Genomic DNA, 21,888 nt, shown 5'->3' with positions numbered 1-21,888 from the left:
CCACAGAGCGTTAAAGTAAAAGAATTTGAAGGATGAGACATGAGACATCTGAAAGAAATGGAGGGAGTAAACCGCGTGAAAAGGGATGGGGAGGGGAACAAAGGTGAAGATCAGGTGTCAGGAGGGGAGGGTTGGGAGAGAGAACAGAAATCAGAGAGAGTATCTCTGGGCCAGGGAAGGGCCCCTGGGAGTCTGTAATGGTGATACAAGCTGTGTCATAGCACAGGACATATGGAGCCTGAAGTGTGAAGTGCCTACTTTCTATAGCCAGGTGGAACTCGTAGTAGAGGGTACAGAAAACCAACCCATACACAAAACACACCAGCCAACTAGTGACTGGCCCAACTTGAATTACATGCTATGAGAAGGAACTCACCACTGACACTATTAATAATATTCTGCTATATAAGCAGACAGGAAGCTAGCATAAAAGTCATCTGAATGCCTTCACCCAGAAGCTACTAAAAACAAATGGAAAAATCCATATCCAAACATTAGGCAGAGCACAAGGAATCTTATGGAAGAGGAAAAGGAAGGACTGGAAGAGTGAGAGAGGTTAACGACACCACAAGAAAACACACAAAATCAACTACCCTGGGCCTTGGGCTCACAGAGACTAACCCACCAATAGAGAGCATCCATGGGACAGATCTACCCACCCAACCCCCAGACACATATGTAGCAGATGTACAACTTGGTCCTCATGTGGAATCTCTGATAGCAGGAGAAAGGGCTGTCTCTAACTGTTGCTTGCCTTTGAATACCTTTCCCCTAACTGAACTATATTGTCTAGCTTCAATAGAAAATGACGTACCCAGTACTACTTGATATGCCAACAGGGTTGTTACCCAAGGGAGGGCTCCCCTTCTCTGAGAAAAAGGAGGAGGTACACAGAGGGAGGGGAGGCGAGGAGAGAGTGTAATTTATGACTGGGATATAAAATTAATTAATTAATTAATTAAAAGAAAATAAATGGAGCATCAACTGAAAGCAGTGTACCTTTTCAAGTATAGTTTAGTAAAGGACACCTTTTAAGGTGTTGCTGGATATATGAAATATTCTACCCTCTCTGTATTTCAGTATGGAATGCCTGTAAATACCAAAAGTAGGTCTACTGCATATTCTACCCATACTGCTTCATGGGATTAAATGTATTAGTGATTTTCACATCACTGTAGATTGGAATACTGTCATCAATATCTAAAGACCAGAACTTGGTGTCCAACAACAAAGGAATAGGTAAGGAAAATGTGATGTCTACTCATAGTGAAACTATTTTATACTAAATGAGAACAGAAAATTAAAACTGCCAATACTACATCTCAGCATATTTTCACTGACTGGGGAAGCCTTGGTAATTTTTTTGCATAAATATAGGGCATCTTGTGGCCTTCCTAATTTTTTTTGTGTTATAGCTCACCTTTCCTCACTAGGTTTATAGACCACAGATCATAGCCTGGTTTCTCTATGCATTTATGTATGTTTCTTATTCTATATGCCTTACAAAGTACAATTGTTGATGACAGTGCTTATTAGTCCTTACTTTAAAATGACAATTGAGCAAGGGATCTTGTTCTCTGTCATTTAAGATTCTACAGATTTACTTGTGACTTTCTGCACACTACATAATTTCTCACAGTTTGCATGTCAACCACAGGAGAAATGCTTTTCCGTGCAAATAGTTCAATGTTGAGTAGTGGTGGACAAACCCCTGCTGTACCAATGTCAGTAATCAAAGGACACCTGAAATGCCTTTGTTCTTCAGGCCACCAGATTATTTCAGGACTGAACATCATCCATTTATGACATCTGCTGTATTGTTCCCTTTTCTATACTGTGATGCACTTCCTGAGACCATGAAGGACGAAAGTTCATTTAGGCTTTAGTTTTAGTAGTTTTAGAAACACATTGTCTCCTGAAGAATAGATACAAGAGGAATAGAAGGTCATCAGGACTGTGTGAGGAGGAAGCTAAACACACACACACACACACACACACACACACACACACACACACACACACACACACACAGGGGAGGGAGGGGGAGGGAGAAAAAGAGGGAGAGAGAAAAATGTTTTTTGATATCATCATTATTTCTGTGACTTTTCACAGACAGCTGAGACCATTATCGTTCTGGGTTCATATTGATGGATGAGGGTTAATTCCTGTCAGTTTGGTAGTGTTTGTCAGTCCCTTAACATTTATTTGCTTCCTTACTCCTGTAGTTTATTCCTTCTTGTGGCCTCATAGGGGTATTCATCTCTCTCTTCTGTGTATAGATCATCTTTATGTCAAGTCATCCTCTCCTTAAGTTCTGTTATTATTAAGTATTGATTTCTATGGCTTGTATCATCAAGGTAAGTTCTCTTTCTTCCTTCAAATATGGATGGTTTCTGTGCTGGAATACAAATCTAGGTTAGCTGTAGGTGTCTTTTATGTGATTAAATAGATATTCTATGTTTTCCCTGAGGTTACAGTATAAGTTAAAGATCCCACTCTTACTGTGATGTATTTGCTTACATGTGTGTTCTAAGTTGCTTATCCATGACTATGATAAAGCACTGAACAAAAGGAAGGAAGTTGGGATGGAAAATTGTGTCTTTACAGCCAGTGTCTCTGGAAGCCAAGGCAGGTGATCAAGACAAGACCATGAGGCATGAACTGAAACAGAGAACATAGTGTAATGTTGCTTACTGGCATGCTTCCTTGACTTTCCCCACTACTATTTTATGTCAGCCAGGCTAATCTTTCAAAGTATAGTACTATCTATGTGTACAAGTCTATCTATAGCAATTATTAATAATTATAATATACCATAGAAATAATCATTGGCTAATATTATGGAAGTAATTTCTATATTACCATTTCTTTTTACTGGCTGTCTCTAGGTTGTGTCAGGTTGACTATTTGGAAGTGGTTTTCTCTTGCTGTAGTCGAGATGGTTTCTTTGTTCCTTCTGTGTAATGTTTGATGTAACCTTACTTGGAAGTTCTTTTTGTTTTATGTGTTTGACAGTCTTCATTTTCTGTGATTCCAATTAAATCAAGGACTGGAAAATGGCAGAGGATGGAGAGAAGTTCCTGATATAAGAGTGTTTTTTGGGGGGTGTTATATGATATTCAGTCCCCAGATATGGATAGGCCTGTGTTCATGAAAGTCTTGGGAAAGAAGTTCGTTCAACAGTAACCAGGGTAGCTGACAGAAGTTTAGTGCCTATTTTAATCTTTTGGTGTGGCATGGTCATTGTAAGCTATGATCAGCCTTGATAGTTCTGAGTGACCCAAATCAGCATGCATATTGTATTTAAAGTGCCAAAGGAATGAAGTAAACTACAAATTGAAAGACAAGAAAACAGAGCTCTTCCTGTTTGTGGAGTAATAGTTTCATCTACACTGAGACACTGTTTTCTTGAGAATAAAGGAGATTTATGAGACAGAAGCAAACAGGATTCACGTGTCCAGAAAAGATGAACTGCAAGATGTATAGAGATTCTCCCTTGGCTTATAGAAGTACTAAATTATTGTTGGGGAGACATTTTCCACACTACACCAGTCCATCTGTCTTCAGGTAATGGTGGTCATAGGACCTAGCTTTCTTAAGTTTTCAGTCATGGTTATGACCACTGTTTGGTTAAACATCTGCCTCTAAACAATTCATTGTAATGCTATTAATCTGTTAGCTATACTCCTTTAAGAAATGCTATTATCATTTCCAGCTCCTTAAGTTGGAGTTGTGTGGAATTACTTTTGAAGTCCATCCCTGGTGTCCTAGTTATGATGAGAAGTCTTGTGTTTATCCTTCTCTAGGAAAAGATGCCAAACACAGTCATGGAAGAAAAAAATGTGGCAATACTTGTGCTGTGTTACAGTTTTAGGGGGAAAATGGGCAAGAGAAGAAATTTTAGCCTCTATAGCTATAGTAACATGCTGGGTCAGAGCTGTGTAGATAATGTAAGCAGGTGCTGATCCACATTCTTCCTCATCTTGGATCAGGTTAAAAAAAAACGTGAGCTGCTTTTACTAAATTCCCCAAGAATGGAGAAATTCACAGTGGCTCCATGCTGGTCAGAATACCTACAGTTAGAGGAGGACACAGTGAATTATCTGACCAGAGACCTCTATAAGCTATTATTTCCATCATTCCCTTATACCCAAACTTGTCCTTCTGAGGGTCATTTGATACAGGTGGTGGTTCCTTTTCATGCTTGCCTTGTTAATGGTGGCTAGATTGGTGACTCTGGATAGCAAATAACCCTTATTAGAATGGACAATAATGGCCCTTAACAGATGCTGACCTTTCTGGGTCAAAAAATTTTGTTTAATGGTCAGTAAAATTGTGCCTTCTGAGTGCTTTATACATTTGGAACAGCATGTAGAAGAATAGTAAACACAGCAGTTAAGGCATTTGAAAAGAGACACGCCCTAAAGCTATCTGGTTCTTAAAATCCCTGTTCTAGTGGAATGTTATCTACCTATTCGTGGTTGATCACTAAGAATGCAGAAGCCTAGAGATCTTAAAGGTTATTTCCAGTGGTTTTGGCTACATGTACAACTAGATGACAAGACACTTGTGCTGAGACACTTCACATTCTGTTTGCAGCACTTTAAGAAAGTACCTTAGCATGGAAGTGGGAGCTTCTTTTATTTTGCTATCTGGCTTTCACAGACCCAGAAAGTTCTTTTCAGGCTGGTGGGGAGAAATGGAAGACAAAAGTCCTAGTTCATTGTTGACTTTCTGTCCTACACTGTCAAAATGTCCAGCTAGATCTATACGCTGGTACAACAAAGGGACAGTTGTTAGGTATATAAACAACTTTACAATTTGATTTTATGAACAGAAGGGAACCACATCTTATACTATGATCTAGAACAATACTTTCTGTGACTTAGGAGGCCATCCATGCCAGTGGGAAGAAAATAGTATTGTTTTCTGTAATGGAAAGCATATCCATTTCCCTTATAAATATTTGTACTTGCCTCCATAAATTAGTGCAGTTGTGATTGCTGCTGTGCATGCTTCAGTCTATTTCCTTGCTATGCTTCCTTTTTACTTGGTGTTGTTTTCTGATGAAGAGAATAACTTGTCAAGGTTGGAGGAAAAAGTAATGTAATAGATATTAATTGGTAGAGCATTAAACTGTGTTTTTTTATTGCAAGGTAAAACGTGATCATTTAACTGTGAATTTTAGTAGTGATTACCTTATTGGAGACTTGTGAGAAGTAACTCATAACAGTGTGGTGACAACACTCTTTAATAGAACAAAAAATAGAGCTTTTTTTCTATTTGTCCCCTTTACACATTTAACTATTAATTTATTTGTTGAAGATGTGTTTACTCCTTACTAGTGCTTGTTTTGGGAGGCTATATTCCATTTTCAGGGGATACTAAGGACTGACACTGGTGTATTGAGTACCAGTCTAAAACTGAAAAAGAATCTCGAGCTTAGTGCACCATACTATTTCTTCAATTTAATAAAAATGTCTTCTGAAAGAATAATATTAGTTTAAGAAATATCCATAGATAAACAAGTCCTATTGGAAAAAAAGGAAAAAAGAAACACACAAAGTTAAGGTAACACTGACTCCTTCAAACACATAATCCCACAATAATATCTTTTTTATTTTTTCCAATTTTCTATTACTTTTTACACATACATTTAATTATTACACATATATAAACTAAACTACATACAGCAAGAAGAACCACAAAATAGTCAGGAATTATATTCATATTACATTCATAGTGTTTTGGCTGTTTGTATTTTGCAACCTTGAAGAAAATATTTTCCTGCCTTGGTGAGTCTAAAACTCTGATTATAACTCAATATCTATCATATCTCATCGCTATCAACTTAAAACATCTATCTAGACCTAAAAAGATCATAACCCCTAAACAACTAAGCTTAATTGTGAAACTAAACTATTTAGTCTTCAACCCCATCAGAGATTTGAGAACGAGCAAAAATCAATTACCTAAGCAAACAGAAAGTGCAGGTTAGCAACTTCCAAAATGAAAAAATGACAAAAACAATTTGCTGCCAGAATAGTCACCCAATATCTCTATAATGTTTGAGCATCATCTTCAGATTTTTGATAGACATATTTGTGAAGCAGGAATTATTGAGGACATCTTTACCCTGTCTTGGCAGAGTTTGGTCATCAACTCTGCTTGCATCCAAACTTTCCAAGTTTTAGGCAGAATTCTGTCAGTGGTCAAAACAAGGACATTATGCCCAGTAGCTGGTTTGCTATATTTGATGCCATCTCCATGAGGAGGTTCTGTGATTCTCATCATTATCTTTGATGTAGGCTGGGTGTTGCCAGAAGTTAATCTGTCTTGTTTTCAAAGAATCAATGAAAAATATAAACATCATTAAATGCCATGTTCTGTAGGACTCTGAGGCTTTTGAAGACGCTATCTAACTATTTTACCTTATCTGTCTATAGAATCATACCTATCTGTTAAAGCTAGGATATATATTCTTGTGAAATAAATAGACTAGTTATTGAAATGACCACGATTTGCTCAGTTGACAATTAACTTGTCAAATGTACTTATCCTAAACAGCCTGCAGTAGGATTTTCAAAGTATTGGAGTGCATCTACATGAGTGGTATGGGTACAATACATCCATATTAGAGTAGAAATGTATATAATGTGTGTGAAGAATAATCTTAAATTTGAATTCTCTATCAGTGTATCAAAATTGAACTTATTTTGGATCAATATACAAATTTCTATACCAATAAATTAAAAATAACCTTGTGAGTGAAGTTAAAGCCTTAAGAGGAGGAGTCAACTAAGAAATCTACTGTTTTATATATATATGAAATATATATATGAATTCATATAATATAAAAAAATATATATATATATTCCTGCTTTGTTCTTTTCAGCCCCTATCTACTAGGCCATCTTACCAAGTAGCATTGGTCAAGTAGTAGGCCCCTGAGTGCATGTCAGAAGGTCAACAACAGTCCCCTCTTCCCCCCACATGGAGATTCCACAGTTTATTGGCTAGATCTGAAATAGGGTTCTTGGTTCTTTGCATGCACTGTCCTTGACCTGAGTATCAGTTTTTGGAGAACTCCCTGTGCCTCGATCCACAGGCCTTGATGGTCTCCCTGTGGAGCTCCTCCTCCCTCCCTGCCCTTCCATTCCCCCACTCTTACCTACAACTCTCAGCACTCTGCCCAGTGTCCAGCTTCAAGTCTCAGTAACTACCTCTGTCTCCACTGGGTGGAGCCTCTTGGAGGAAATCTACAGAGTGCTAAAATCCACTTATGAGTGAATATATACGATACATGTCTTTTTGGGCCTGGGTTATCTCATTTAGGATGATCATTTCTAGTTCCATCCATTTGCTGAAAAATTTCAAGATTTCCTTGTTTTTAATAGCTGAGTAGTATTCCATTGTGTAGATGTGCCACAGTTACTTTATCTGTTCTTCTGTTGATGGACATCTATGTTGTTTCCATATTCTGGCTATTATGGATAAAGCTGCTATGAACATAGGTGAGCCAATGTCTTTGTTGTATGGTGGAGCATCTTTTACATATATGCCTTGGAGTGGTATAGCTGGATCTTGGGGTAGAAATATTCCAAATTTTTTGAAAAAACACCAGATTGCTTTCCAATGTGGTTGTACAAGTTTGCACTCCCACCAGCAGTGGACAAGTGTTCCCTATTCTCTATATCCTTGCCAGCATGTGTTGTCACTTGACTTACTGATCTTTACCTTTTGGAAAAGTGTGAGATGGAATCTCAAAGTCGTTTTGATTTGCATTTCACTGATTACTAGGGATGTTGAGCATTTATTTTAGTGTTTCTAAGCCAATCAATATTCCTGTTTTGAGAATCCTTTGTTTAACTCTGTACCCCATTTTAATTGGATCATTTGTTTTGCTGGTGTTTATTTCTTGAGTTCCTTATATATTTTATATATTAGCCCTTTGTTGGATGCAGGGTTGGTAAAAATCTTTTCCCAATCTGTATGCTGTCGCTTTGTTCTGTTGACAGTGTCTTTGGCCTTACAGTAGCTTTTCAGTTCCACGAGGTCCCATTTATTAATTGTTGATCTTACAGCCTGAGCTGTTGGTGTTCAGTTCAGGAAGTTGTCTCCTGTGCCAATGAGTTCTAGGCTCTTTTCACTTTTTCTTCTAACAGATTTAGCATGTCTGTTTTTATTTTGAGGTCTTTAATCCATTTGTACTTTAGTTTTGTGCAGGGTGATAAATAGGGATGTGTTTGCATTTTTTTAACAAGTAGACCTCCAGTTAGACCAGCACTATTTGTTGAAGATGCTGTCTGTTTTCTATTGTAAGGTTTTGGCTCATTTGTCATATTTCTGTGTCTTAAATTCCATTCCATTCATCAATCACCCTATTTCTATGCCAGTACATTGCCATTTTTATTACTATTGCTCTATAGTAGAAGTTGAGATCAGGGATGGAGATTCCTGGGGAAGATCTTTTATTGCTCAGGATGGTTTTAGCTATCCTGGGTTTTCTTGTGTTTCCGTATGAAGTTAAGAATGATCCTTCCAGTTTGATAAAATATTGTGTTGGTATTTTTATGAGGATTGCATTGAATCTGTAGATTGTTTTTGGTAGGATGGCCATCTTTATTATGTTGATTCTCCCAATCCATGAACATGGGAAGTCTTTTCATTTTCTGGTATCTTCTTCAATTCTCTTCTACAGAGACTTGATTTTTTTTCCATATGAGTCTTGCTCTTGCGCCGTTAGAGTGACACCAAGATACTTTATATGATTTTTGGCTATTGTGAAGGGTGGGATTTCCCTAGTTTCTTTCATAGTTGGTCTGTTCTTTGTTTGTCATTAATATACAGAAGGGCTACTGACTTTTTCATGTTAATTTTGTATCCTGCCACTTTGCTGAAGTTGTTTATCAGGTGTAGGAGTTCCTTGGTATATTTTTGGGGGGTCACTGATGTATGTTATCATAATGTCTGTGAATCGTAAAACTTTAAGTTCTTCCTTTCCTATTTGTATCTGCTTGATGTCGTTTACCTGCCTTATTGCTCTAACTTGGACTGCAAGTACTATATTGAAGAGAAATGGAGAGAGTGGACAGTCTTGTCATGTCCCTAATTTTAGTGGGATTGATTTAAGTTTCTTTCCATTTAGTTTGATGTTGGCTATAGGCTTGCTGTATATTGCTGTTACTATGTTTAAGTATGTGCCTTGAATCCCTGATCTTGCTACGATTGTCAACATGAAAAGGTGTTGGATTTTAAAATGCTTTTTCTGCATCTAAAGAGATGATCATGTTGGGTTTTTTTCCCATCAGTTTGCTTATATGGTTGATTACATTGGTAGATTTCTGTATATTGAAATACACCTGCATTCCTGTTATAAAGCCTAGTTTGTTGTGATGAATGAGATTTGTTATGTGATGTTGAATTCAGTGTGCCAGAATTATATTGAGTTTTTTTGTATCTATGTTCACAAGGGAAATTGGTCTGAAATTCTCTTTCTTTGTTGGGTCTTTGTGTGGCATAAGTATTAAGGTAACTGTGGCTTCATAGAATGACTTTGGTAGTGATCCTTCTGTTTCTATTTTGTGGAACAGTTTGAGAAGTATTGCTATTAGTTCTTCTTTGAAGGTCTGAGCTGAATCCATCTGTCCCTAGCCTTTGTTGTTGTTGTTGTTGTTGTTGTTGTTGTTATTGGAAGACTTTGGTGTGTGTTACTATTTCCTTAGAGGATATAGGACTGTTTAATTTATTTGCCTGATCTTAATTTAAATTTGGGAAGTGGAATTTATCAACAAACCTGTCCATAACATTTAGATTTTTAAATTTTTTGGCATATAGGCTTTTGAGGTAATCCTTAATGATTTTTTTATTTCCTTATTATCTGTTGTTATATCTCCCTTTTCACTTCTGACTTTGTTAATTTGGGTACTCTCCCTTTGCCTTTTAGCTTTCCTAAGGGTTTGTCTCTCTTGTTGATTTTCTCAAAGAACCAGCTCTTGGTTTTTTTGATTCTTTGAATTGTTTTCTTTGTTTCTAATTTATTGATTTCAACCTGAGTTTTATTATTTCCAGCCATCTAATCCTCTTGGGTGTGTCTGCTTCTCTTTTTTTGTAGAGCTTCCAGGTGTTCCATTAAGTTGCTTTTATGCCATTTCTCCTATTTCTTTTGAAGGCACGTAGTGTTATGTACATTCCTCAAAGCACTGCTTTTATTGGATTTGGTTATGTTGTGCCTTCCTTTTCACTTAATTTAAAGAAGTCTTCATTTTCTTTCTTATTTCACTCCTGACCCAGTTGTCCTTGAGTAAACATTGTTCAGTGTTTATAGGCGTTTTGTTTATCCTATTGTTGTTGATATTCAGCTTTAGACCACGGTGTTCTGATAAGATTCAGGTGATCATTTCAATATTTTTTTGATCCTTTGAGGCTAGTTTTGTATTGTCAATTTAGGAGAAAGTTTGGTGTGGTGTGGAGAAGGTATATTCTTTTCTGTTTGGGTGAAAAATTCTGTGGATGTGTGTTAGGTCCATTTGATTCATGACCTCTGTTATCTTGATTATTTCTCTACTTAGTTTCTGTGTTGAACATCTGTCCATTGGTGAGAGTGGGGTTCTGAGGTCACCCAATATTATTGTTTTTGGGATCAACGTGTGATTTAAAATTTAAAGGTATTTCTTTTACAAATGTGGATGCCCTAGTATTTGGGGCACAGATGTTCAGGATAGTAATGTCCTCCTAGTGAATTTTTCCTTTGATGAGAATGAAGTGTTCTTCTCCATCTTTCTTGATCAATTTTAATCGACAATCTACTTTATCAGATATTAGAATGGCTATTCCTGCTTGCCTCTTGGATTAATTTGCTTAGAAAATCTTTTTCCAGCTGTTTACTCTCTGGTAATGTCTATCTTTGTTGCTGAGATGTGTTTCTTGAATGCAGCATATTGATGGATCTTGTTTTTGCATTTTATTTTGTTAGCCTGTTTCTTTTTATTGGGGAGCTAAGGCTTTTGATGTTGAGAGATATTAGTGACCTATGTCTGTGGATGGTTTTATTGTGGAGCTGGTGTTGTCTGTGTGTGGCTGTGCCTATTTTAGTTTTGTTGTTGTGAGATTATCTATACACTGTATTTTCTTGGGTATGGTTGACCTTATTGTGATGGAGTTTTCTTTCTACTATATTCTGTAAGGCTATATTGGTGTTTATATATTGTTTATTTGGATTTTATTATGTATTTATTCAATACAAGTATCTTCCTTACCACCTGACTATTGTAAGCTAGAGGGAAAGGAGGTTAAAAAGAACATGCATAAACCTTCCACATTTTACATCTCATTTCCACAGGATGTGTCTCTAGGCATCTCTAGGCCTGTACATTTATCCTCTCCCCAATTGAAGCAATCCTCCTCTACTGTTCTGAGCCTGCAATCCTTTCTGCCCCCCTCTCATCCTTCCATCTCCTCTTTTGTCAGTCTACCACTCACAGTCTTCTCTCTGGTTTTCCTCTCCCATCAATGGCCAATTTTCTACACAATGTCCGAGGTCCTTTTTCTTAAGGAAAAACTCAGGATGGCTCCTCTCAGTCCATCACAATGTTTATCTCAGTGGGATATCTGTGGTGTCTCAGAAAAAGCCCACCAAGCCTGCTTTCATGAGGGACCAAGTCACATTCCTTCTAAGGACAAAGTCCACTAAGTCTATTTTCACCTTGCGTTGTCATATTCCTTCCACAGGTTTTGTCATGAAATATCTTGCTTTATACATCTATGGTGAGTCTAAGTTTTAATGGATATAGTATTCTGGGTTGGCATCTGTGGTCTCTTAGTGTATGGATGACCTCAGCCTAAGCCCTTCTGTTTTTCATGTTCTCTCATGAGAAGTCAGGTGTAATTCTGATGGTCTGCCTTTATATGTTACATGGCCTTTTCCCCTTACTGCTTTTAATATCTTTTCTTTGTTCTGCAAATTCAGTGTTTTGATTATTAAGTGATAGCAGGAGTTTCTTTTCTGGTCTATCCTATTTAGTCTTCTGTAGGCCTCTTATATGTTCAAGGGTATTGGAGAACTTTTCTTCTTTGCTCTTCTTGAAAACATTTTCTGGTCCTTGGAACTTTGCATCCTCTTTTTCATCTACTCCTATAATCCTGAGGTTATGCCTTCTCATGGTGCCCTTCATTTCTTGGATGTTTTTGTCACAAAATTTTCTGTTTTACTATTTTCTTTGAGAGATGCACCAATTCTTTCTACTGTATATTTGGACCCTGAGATTCTCTCCTCCATATGTTGGATTCCATTAGTTATACTTGTCTGTTCGATTCCTGCTTTCTTCTCTAATTTTTTCCATGTCAAGGGTTTTCTCAATTTGAGTTTTTTAATGGTATCTAGTTCTGTTTTCATGTCTTGAACTGCTTTACTCATTTCCTTCACCTGTTTGATTGTGGTTTCTTGTTTCTAGTAGGTAGTCTCTTTTTGTTCCTTTGTATTATCCTGAATTTCTTGGAAGAATCTATTTATTTCCTCTTTACAATTCTCAAATAACTGTATATGCATAGTTTGAATGTCAGTTTCCTGAGATTCAGCTGCATTAGAGTATCTGCTGATGTCTGGGCTTTCTGGTGAAGCTGTGCTGTCCTAGTTTTTGTTGTTTGTCTTCTTACCCTTTCTTTTAGGCATCTGCTTAGAGGTTGTGGGATTTCTAAGCTGGCAGTCATGGGAGTGAGTATCTTTGGAAAACAGCTGCTTCATATACTGGATTGGCCGTCACTGTCCTCCTGGGTCTAGATTCGTCCCAGCTCTGCCACCCAGGATCAGTGATTTTGTAGGATTCCTCTGGCTACTTGTTTCCTCAGAGAAATCAGCCTCAAATAAGAACAGTGGCTTGGATGCCAGAATTCTGTGTTGCTTCCATTGTATTTATCCTTTGTTCATCTGCAGGCCTACCCTTCTCCAGTACTCTAAAGAGTGCAGGGTGCTTGGAGCTTGTGGTTCCCAACCACAGGGAAAGTCCATCCTTGGTGGGGTAAGGATGGGGGCTTCATTTTATCCTCCCCACTTGTTTCATTTGAGAAGTCCCCAAGACTGTGTTTTGGATAGGAGCCCGTTTGCTCACATGTTTTCTGCACTACACAGCCACCTGCCACACAGCAGCCCTCCACAGATATCCTTCTGTTCCCCAAGGTTTCTGTGCTCTCTCTCCTGTATTTGGAGGAGCACAGGGTATTTTAAGTTTGTGCCTTGTGTACCGGGAGTTGTCCACCTGCAATGAGGGGACAGATGGTGCTCTTGATTCATTCCCTTCAGTCTGTTTCCCAGTCCCTGCAGCTCTGCCCTCTTAACATGGTCATTAGTGTGCACTGCCATCTTGTCCCTGCTCAATAGCATCTTCTTTTTTTAAAAAGATATCTATTTTTATTATGTATATGAGCATGCTATCTTCATGTACACCAGAAGAATTTATCATAATTTATCATAATATAGATGGTTGTGAGCTACCATGTGGTTACTGGAAATTAAACTCAGGTCCTCTGGTAGAGCAACCAGTGTGCTTAACCACTGAGTCATTTCTCTAGGCCCCAATAATGTCTTCCAATGATATTTTATGGAAATCAGTGATAAATGTGAAATCTCAGCTCTCTAGAGTTGGGAATATTGGGGGAAACATTCCTGAAATTTATAAGAGGAAATATTCAGTACTAAAATTAAAATCACTGAGGAAAGCCAAAGCAATAGCATGCATATAGCTAGAACACTATTATCAGAGCTTGAAATCGAGTATGGAAATTAGTAAGACATGAAGATAAAACATTTTAGAGATATGAAGCAATTAAAACACAAACCTATGAATCGTGTCTCTGGGAAAAGCAGAATAATTTTACATTGAAGTGACAGAACACATTTAATATGAAATACTAACAAAAGTTTCCCCAAGTTTTAAGAATGAGTTGCCTGATTCTGTACAGGTGGCATCTAGAAAACTAAAGGAGACCAAAGTAGAACCTTGCCCATCACATTACTGAATGAAAAAGGGGGAGAGAGTACCCTAGTCCACCATACCATACCAGCTCCAAGAATCCCAGGGCCACTAACATTCCCACAGAACCTGCCCAGCCTACACCCAACTGCCTCACCTCTACTCAGCACTATATCCTAGCCCACACCTCCAATAGCAGCCCATTGCTCCACCAAAGGCCAAAATGGTACCCAGAAGCCCAGGTAGGCTACATTCTGTTGGACAGCCTTCCACCACTCAAAAAGCTTCCCAGCACAAAGTCAACCATCCCTTCCCTCCATATCACTATGTCACATCTTCACATCACCTGTAGAGAATGCCCAGTTAGACCAGAGGCCACACCAGCAGCCAGAACTCCAGCACCCAACTTGGTTAGAAAACTCTTCCTTAAGCACAGGCCATTCAGCCATTAGAAGTCCAGACACCAACTTGACGTGAGACCCTCTGCTCAACCACACACCAATCCAGCCTGAAGGCCAGAGAGGAAACAGAAGCCATAGAACAAAACCCCCATCTAACAAAGACAAACTTAGAAAAAAATTGACATTTAGATCTATAATCACCCCAAACCCAGGTGATCAAATGCCAGTATAAAAATCAATGATAACCAGGGGAATATGTCACTACTGTTGTCCAGCTATCCTAATACAGCAAGCGCTGAGTATTCCAACACTGATGAAGCATAAGAAAATGACCTTGAAAACAACTTTATGAAGAAAATACAGGTTTTTAAAGAGGAAATGAACAAATCACTTAAAGAATATGGGAAAGCACAAACAACTGGAGGAAAATAATGAACCTCTTAAAGAAAGCAAAGCAAAACAAACAGTTGAAGGATATGAATAAAACAGTTCAAGACCTGAACATGTAAATAGAAGTAATAGAGAACACAAACTGAGAGAATACTGGAAATGGAAAACCTAGGTAACTGAACAGGACCTCTAGTGGAGATAAACATGTTTTTGTTTTGATCCCTAGTATGGGATGGGGAGCAGACTTGCGAGATAGCAGCAGTGTTTATCCACTTGGAAGTCAAACCACTTTCTGGGGGAACTTGAGTTTTGTCTGCTGAAAAACATCATAGTACAGACTCTGAGAAGATATATATATATATATATATATATATATATATATATATATGTGTGTGTGTGTGTGTGTGTGTGTGTGTGTGTGTGTGTGTGTGTGTGTGTGTGTGTACAGGAGGCTGGGGCTTTGGGGGTCTTAGTATTGTTTGGCTGTTCATCACTCCACTTCAATATGTTCTAAGAGAGAACTGTTCCAGCGAAGGCTTCAAGGCTTTTGGGCTCAAGCTGAGGCTTCATTTCCAGTTGCTCCAGGTTCCAGCAGCAACTGTGGTAGTTTTGCTAATATGCTGAAATCCTATAGACTATGCCAGGAGAATAAGTCTCAGGAACTGAATCCAACAAGGTCTACTAATCCTGTTCCCCTAAATCTCCTTTCACTCCTATCTAGGGTGGGTGGGTTGCAAGAGAGGTATAAGCATTTAACCAACCCCAAATAAAGTAGGTTTGGAAAAGGTGAAGCCTACAAGGAACTACAGACACAAGCACCACCAACAGAATAAAAGAGATGGATGTAGACTCTCAGGCATTAAAGATCCAATAAGAGAAGTAGATGCTTTGGTCAAAGAAAATGTAAAATCTAAAAAGTTCCTAACATGAAACATCCAGGAAATGTGGGACACTATGGAAAGACACGAACCTACGAATAATAGGAATAGAAGAAGGAGAAGAATACCAGCTCAACTGCCCAAAAGCATTTTTAACAAAATACTCAAAAGTTTCCTAATCTACAGAACATGCCTGTAAAAGTACAGTATGCATACAGAACAGCAAATAGATTGGAGCAAAACTGAAAGTCCCAGCACCACATAATAATTAGAACACAAAACACACGGAAGAGAAAAAAAATTACTAAAGGCTGCCAAGGAAAAAAGCCAAGTAACATAAAGGCAGACTTATTAGAATTACAGCTGACTTCTCAATAGAGACTGGAAAAGCCAGAAAGGCCAGAACAGATGTTTTTCAGACTCTAAGAGACCACACACAAAAGCCAGCCCAGACTACTATACCCAGCAAAACTTTCAGTCACCATAGATAGAGACAACAAGATATTTTGTCATAAAAAATCAAATTTAAGCAATATCCATCCACAAATCCAGGTGTATGCAAGGGACTAGAGCAAACTGAAACCTAAGGAGGTTAATTATACCCACAAAACCACAGGCAAACACAAACACACACACACACACACACACACACACACACACACACACACACACACACACTACAAACTACCAACAACAACAGCAAAATACCATAAATTAACAATCCCTGGTCATTGATAGCTCTCAACTGTTGACCTTTCTTGTTGTAGCCAGAAATATTGTCATGGATGTAGGACAAAGAAAAACTTGTATGTTCAAACTGGCTAAAAATCTATGATCACCAACAAAGCTCTACAGAAGATAGCAGAAAAGTCAAAAGCTATGCCATGCTTAAAGTTGGACAATTCGATATTATGAAACTACCTTACCATGACAATCAATTATGTAGTAATACTTGTTAATGTTTTTTATCTGGGCTGGATTTTTCATCTACGCTGCCGGCCATGTGCTTCTCCTCCAGTTAACCCATGGCGACCTTCCTCTCTTCATTTCAAGTCTCTCTCCTTCTCCTTTCTCGTGGCAATGTAGTTGACGATGACCTAGCATATCTGGAGTTCTGGGATTATAGGTGTGCACGACTATGCCTGTTTCCATGGGGGTGATTGGGTAGGATTTGGGTCTTCATGTGTGCTAGGCAAACACTGTATCAACTGAATGAGAAAGAGAATGCCTTACAGAACATAGTCTTACACTGTGCTCCCACAGGACATCTGTGGCATCAGGTTTATTTCATGTGCCTTGAGGTGCTTAAAAGGAGGTGAAGGGCGAGCAAAGGAACTCAGCAACATATGCCTAGCACCCATGAGGCCCTGCATGTCAGCCCATCTTCTGTCCAAAAAGAAAAAAGAAGCAGCAAGTTAGAAGAGGAACAGTACTGGCTGGCCCTAGACTCATCTCTGGACTCCTGATGCAGTGTCTGTCCCACTGAATTCACCATCCGGACCCCTATCTTGAGCAAACCAGGGGATTGTCAGAGGGTTCCCAAATGGGCCAGTGGGCATGGTGGCAGGGGTAGGGGTGTGTGGTGTTGGGTGTTGATGACAAGCACCTGCTCAGCCTAGCAGGAGCTCTGTGCCCAGAGAGCTGGGGATTAGGCCCTGCCCAGTGCAGATGGGGGTGTTTTGTGTTTGTTTGTTTGTTGTTTGTTTGTTTGTTTGTTTTCACAGGCTGCAGCTGCCTGGAGATGAGCAGCTGGAGTCTCTCTCAGCAGCTCAGGCCCTCTGAAGAAGTCAGGAGGGGTGATAGGTTTCCATGGGATGCTTTCTACTGCCTTAATGAGGAGTCCTGGGAGCAGGACTGAAGCCAAGCCTGAAGCCAGCAGCCTAGGTTGCTTGAGGCCACAAGTCCTGTGGTCCTGGCTCCCCACCTGCCTCTCTGTTCTCTGTTCCCATTGGCCTGTTTGTCCCTGTGGAGCCCCATGCCTGCGGGTCCATCTTGGGGGAAAATTGGACCCTGGATGTGGCCTGGCACACAGTATCTCAAGCTCCAAAGTTGGCTTCTGAGAAGGAAAGACAAATTGAAATCCAGATGTGTGTGGAGAGGCAGTGTTTTAACTTGTTTTCATTTACAAGTGGGGAAATTGAAGCCAAGGCTACCCTGGGGTAAGAGGCCACTGGGAAGGAGGGAATCCCACCCACTCACCCTCATTTCCATCATTTGGTTACAGGCAGGCCTTACCAGTTAGAAAAGTGATAGTTTGTGGAATGTAAGACCTTCAGGAGGCGTTTGTTGATTGACTTACTAACCATAAATCCCACTAGACAGAATGGGGGAACAGGGGTAGCATGTTTTATTTTAATTAAAAAATTACATCCTTAGCCAGGTGCGGTGTTGTACCTTTTTAATCCCAACATGAAGGAGGCTGAGGCAGGTGGATCTCTGAGTTCCAGCTAGCCTAGTTTACATAGTGAGTTGTAGGGCAGCTGAGGCTACATAGTGAGACCCTGCCTTTGAAACAAAACTTTAACAAGCATTAATTTATCCATGTGTGTGCATGCTAAAACCTATGTGGAGTTGAGAGGACAACTTTCAGGAGTGGGTTCTTTTCTTCTACTTTGTGGATCCCATGCTCACACTCACCTTCCCATGCTTGGCAGTAAGTGCTTTTATCTTCTGAGCCATCTTGACACCCCTTATTGCACTTTTTGAAACGATTTTACTCTGTTGCAAAGTTGCTATGGAAGTGAGATGCTCCTGACTCTGCCAGGATAGTAGAGATGTGTACCCCGTTACCTGTCAGATGTAGAAAACTTGTCATTTCCCCAGCACCCTATCCCTCAGTATTCAGACATAGGCTCTGGTTCTCTGTTCACCTAGGGCATGTGGTTCACTTACATACCAGCCCCGGGTGCCCTCCATCCATCCTGAAAGAGTTGTTTTGCATATAGAAACTGCTGATAACTCAGAATTAACTACATTATTTATAGAACTGCAACAGGTCATCAGAAGCAGAAATTATTCCTTGTATATTACTCATATTCAATCCCATACAGGTTTACCAGGTCCACTGGCACAAGGAAATGAAGAGATCAACAAATTATTGATAGGTAATATATTCGAAGCCTCAAAATTTCATGAAAAACATCATGCCAATGGTAAGGGGTTAAAAAAAGATTCTCTATCACTTGACAACAAGACAGAAAAATAATTAATAAGTGTCCTACATGTTCCTTATATAGTCAAATACCATTACCTGCTAAAATTAACCCTAGAGGTAACAAAAGGAATGAAATTTGACAGATGGTTGTATTTCATTTTACAATGCATCATACCATTGATGCATATTCAAGTTTTCAATAAACAACTGCCTTAAGTTCTGAAAGGGCTGACTGTGTGATTACTCATTTACTAAAAATAATGACATTTATGAAAATACCTACACAAAATAAGACAGACAATGCTCCTGCATATGTGTCCTTTAAGATGAAAAACTTCTTTATGTATTACAATATAAAACATGTTACTGGTATACTTCACAACCCCACAGGACAAGCAGTTGTGGAAAGAGCTAATTGTACCGTAAAAGAAATCCTTATTAAGTAAAAGGGAAGGGTAAAGGCACCCAGGGACTGATTAAATAATGCTTTGTTGACTCTAAAATTTCTTAATGTTAATGATGAAGGGACATCAGCTGCGGAGAGACACTGAGTGATAGAAAAGACTAAGGAGGAGGGCGGGAGGCTTGGTTGGGCGGCGGGGACCGAAGGTGAAGGAAAAGGATAGCAGAGTCGGCGCAGCTGCCATGTTGGTTCTGAGGTGCCTGCTGTAAGGAGTGAGCAGGCAGTCATGTGGAGCGGGATCTGCCTGAGTGTGAGCTACGATGTTGCCATGAGCGGGGACAACCCTTACATCAGCAGCAAGATCAGCCTCATCTCCAAGGCAGAGATACGCTATGAGGGCATCCTCTACACCATTGACACGGAGAACACCACAGTAGCCCTCACCAAAGGTTTTCAGGCCCTATTATTTCTGAGTCATCCTCGTACATAAGGGGAGTCCAGAGCTGAATATGAGGCTCAAGTTCCAGCTTACCCATGGCTCTTGGCTCCCATGGCCACATCGGCTTCATTTATCATCTGAATGTTCGATCCTTCAGTACAGAAGACAGACTAACAGATCGCCCAATACCACCTCGAGATGAAGTCTTCCAATATATTATATTTCGAGGGAGTGATATCAAAGACCTCACTGTATGTGAGCCACCGAAACCACAATGTTCTTTGCCTCAGGACCGAGCTATTGTTCAGTCTTCACTAGGTTCATCTTCTTCTTCATTCCAGTCAGTGGGTTCCTATGGACCTTTTGGCAGGATGCCAGCATACAGTCAATTCAGTCTGAGTACAGTAGTTGGGCAGCAGTTTGGTGCCGTTGGTGTTGCTGGGAGCTCCTTGACATCCTTTGGAACAGAAGCATCAAATAGTGGTACTTTATCCCAGAGCATTGCAGTTGGTTCTGCTTTCACACAGGATACAAGACCTGTAAAACCACAGCTAGTCCAAGGTCGATCAAGCCCTCATTTAGACCCTTTGAGAAAAAGTCCAACCATGGAACAAGCAGTGCAGACCACCTCGGCCCACTTACCTGCTCCAGCACCTGTTGGGAGAAGGAGCCCTGTATCAACCAGGCCTTTGCCACCGACCAGCCAAAAAGCAATAGATAACCAAGAGCATAGGCGAGCTGACGTACACAAAGTCCCAAGGCCAGAGAATGAGCAACTCAGAAATGATAGCAAGAGGCAAGTAGTTCCGGGCTCCTAGGAGAGGACATGGGGGTCATCGAGGTGGCAGGGGAAGACTTCATATCGTCAAGACGGGCCAATGAAATTTGAGAAAGACTTTGACTCTGAAAGTGCAAATGCACAATTTAACAAGGAGGAAATCGACAGAGAATTTCATAACAAAATTAAAAGAAGATACACTTTAGAAACAAGAGAAACCTGTAAATGGTGAAGATACAGGAGACTCTGGCGTTGATAAGCAAAACCGGGAAGGCAAAGCCGATGAAGAAGACCCGCTTGGGCCCAACTGCTATTATGACAAAACTAAATCCTTCTTTGACAATATTTCTCGTGATGATAATAGAGAAAGGAGACCAACTTGGCCTGAAGAAAGAAGGTTAAATGCTGAAACGTTTGGAATCCCACTTCCTCCAAACCGTGGCCGTGGGGGCTACTGAGACAGAGGAGGCCTTGCTTTCCGTGGTGCCAGAGGACATGGTAATGGCCGAGGAGGGACCTTCACTGCCCATCGAAGATTTCATGGCGGATTCAGAGGCAGTCGTGGGGGGGGGGGTGGAGTAAGGAGTTTGCAGATTTTGAATATAAGAAAGACAACAATGTTGCTGCATAGTCTACAAATAAGTCTATGGAAATAGGTGACTCCTAGCTCTTCATGGTCCTGGAATGTGGTTTCAGTCTTTGTGAAGAAGGAAGAAGTGAAGTTGATGTCTGTCTGTCACCAGCACTGGGTTTTGTCTGTTTTTCTGCTTCATTTCAAAGCTACACTGCAGTTGCTTTGGGGCAGGAAGGCTCGTCTTAAAGTACAAGCATATGTGGAGTAGCAGAAGGTTGTGGTTTCTGGCATAGTGTTGAGCTAAAGTGAGCTTAATGGGACTGCTGTTTTTTTTTTTATCACTGAAAGGATTTTTCTTATCACTAATTAATTGTATTCAGCGATTACTTCCAAGTTGCCTGCAGATAGGCCATGATACTGTGTTTTGAGCCACACAAGGTTATGGATGTGTGTGTGCATGCACACGTATGTGCATGTGTGCCTGTCTGTATCTTTCTTTTTGAAGATCCTATAATGTGAGGTATCTTATTTTGACAATTAGGGTGCTGAATGGTAGAGAACTCTGTCAGTCCACTATGTACACACAGGTAAATACTGTTTCTTAGACAAAGGTAACTTTTTATATAGTTGTAAAGTTCCATTATAATCCATTACCAAAGAAACATTAAGAATTCTGTATATCTGTATAAAAAGCAACTAATTTTTTAAAAGAATAAACGTTTTAAAGTAAGGAAACATGTGTCCTTGCCATGCTGAAGAGCAGGTGGATGGGCCTTTTCCCCCTTGCATTCTAGACCTGAGGCTTTTGATTTCCTTTTTAATGTTTGGAACATACATGAAGATTTGATAACTTTATTTCATTATCTAAAAAGGATAAATTATTCATGCATAGTGTATGGACCAC

At 39.6% G+C, this 21,888-nt stretch overlaps 1 protein-coding gene and 1 pseudogene across 3 annotated transcripts in view; both read left to right on the top strand.

The window, feature by feature from the left end:
* The window catches only part of LOC311592605 (uncharacterized protein), a 141,180-nt gene that overhangs the window by 14,599 nt on the left and 104,693 nt on the right, over positions 1-21,888 (top strand). The gene's annotated exons all lie outside the window — the stretch shown is intronic.
* On the top strand, positions 19,799-21,225 carry LOC311593112 (protein LSM14 homolog A-like; annotated as a pseudogene). Its single transcript has one exon. The product of its transcript is annotated as a protein LSM14 homolog A-like (transcript).

The sequence above is a fragment of the Acomys minous genome (assembly GCF_964271855.1).
Source record: "Acomys minous genome assembly, chromosome: 2".
Taxonomy (NCBI): Eukaryota; Metazoa; Chordata; class Mammalia; order Rodentia; family Muridae; genus Acomys; species Acomys minous.
Note: the sequence above shows the minus strand (reverse complement) of the source record. Positions and strands in the feature narration are given on the sequence as shown.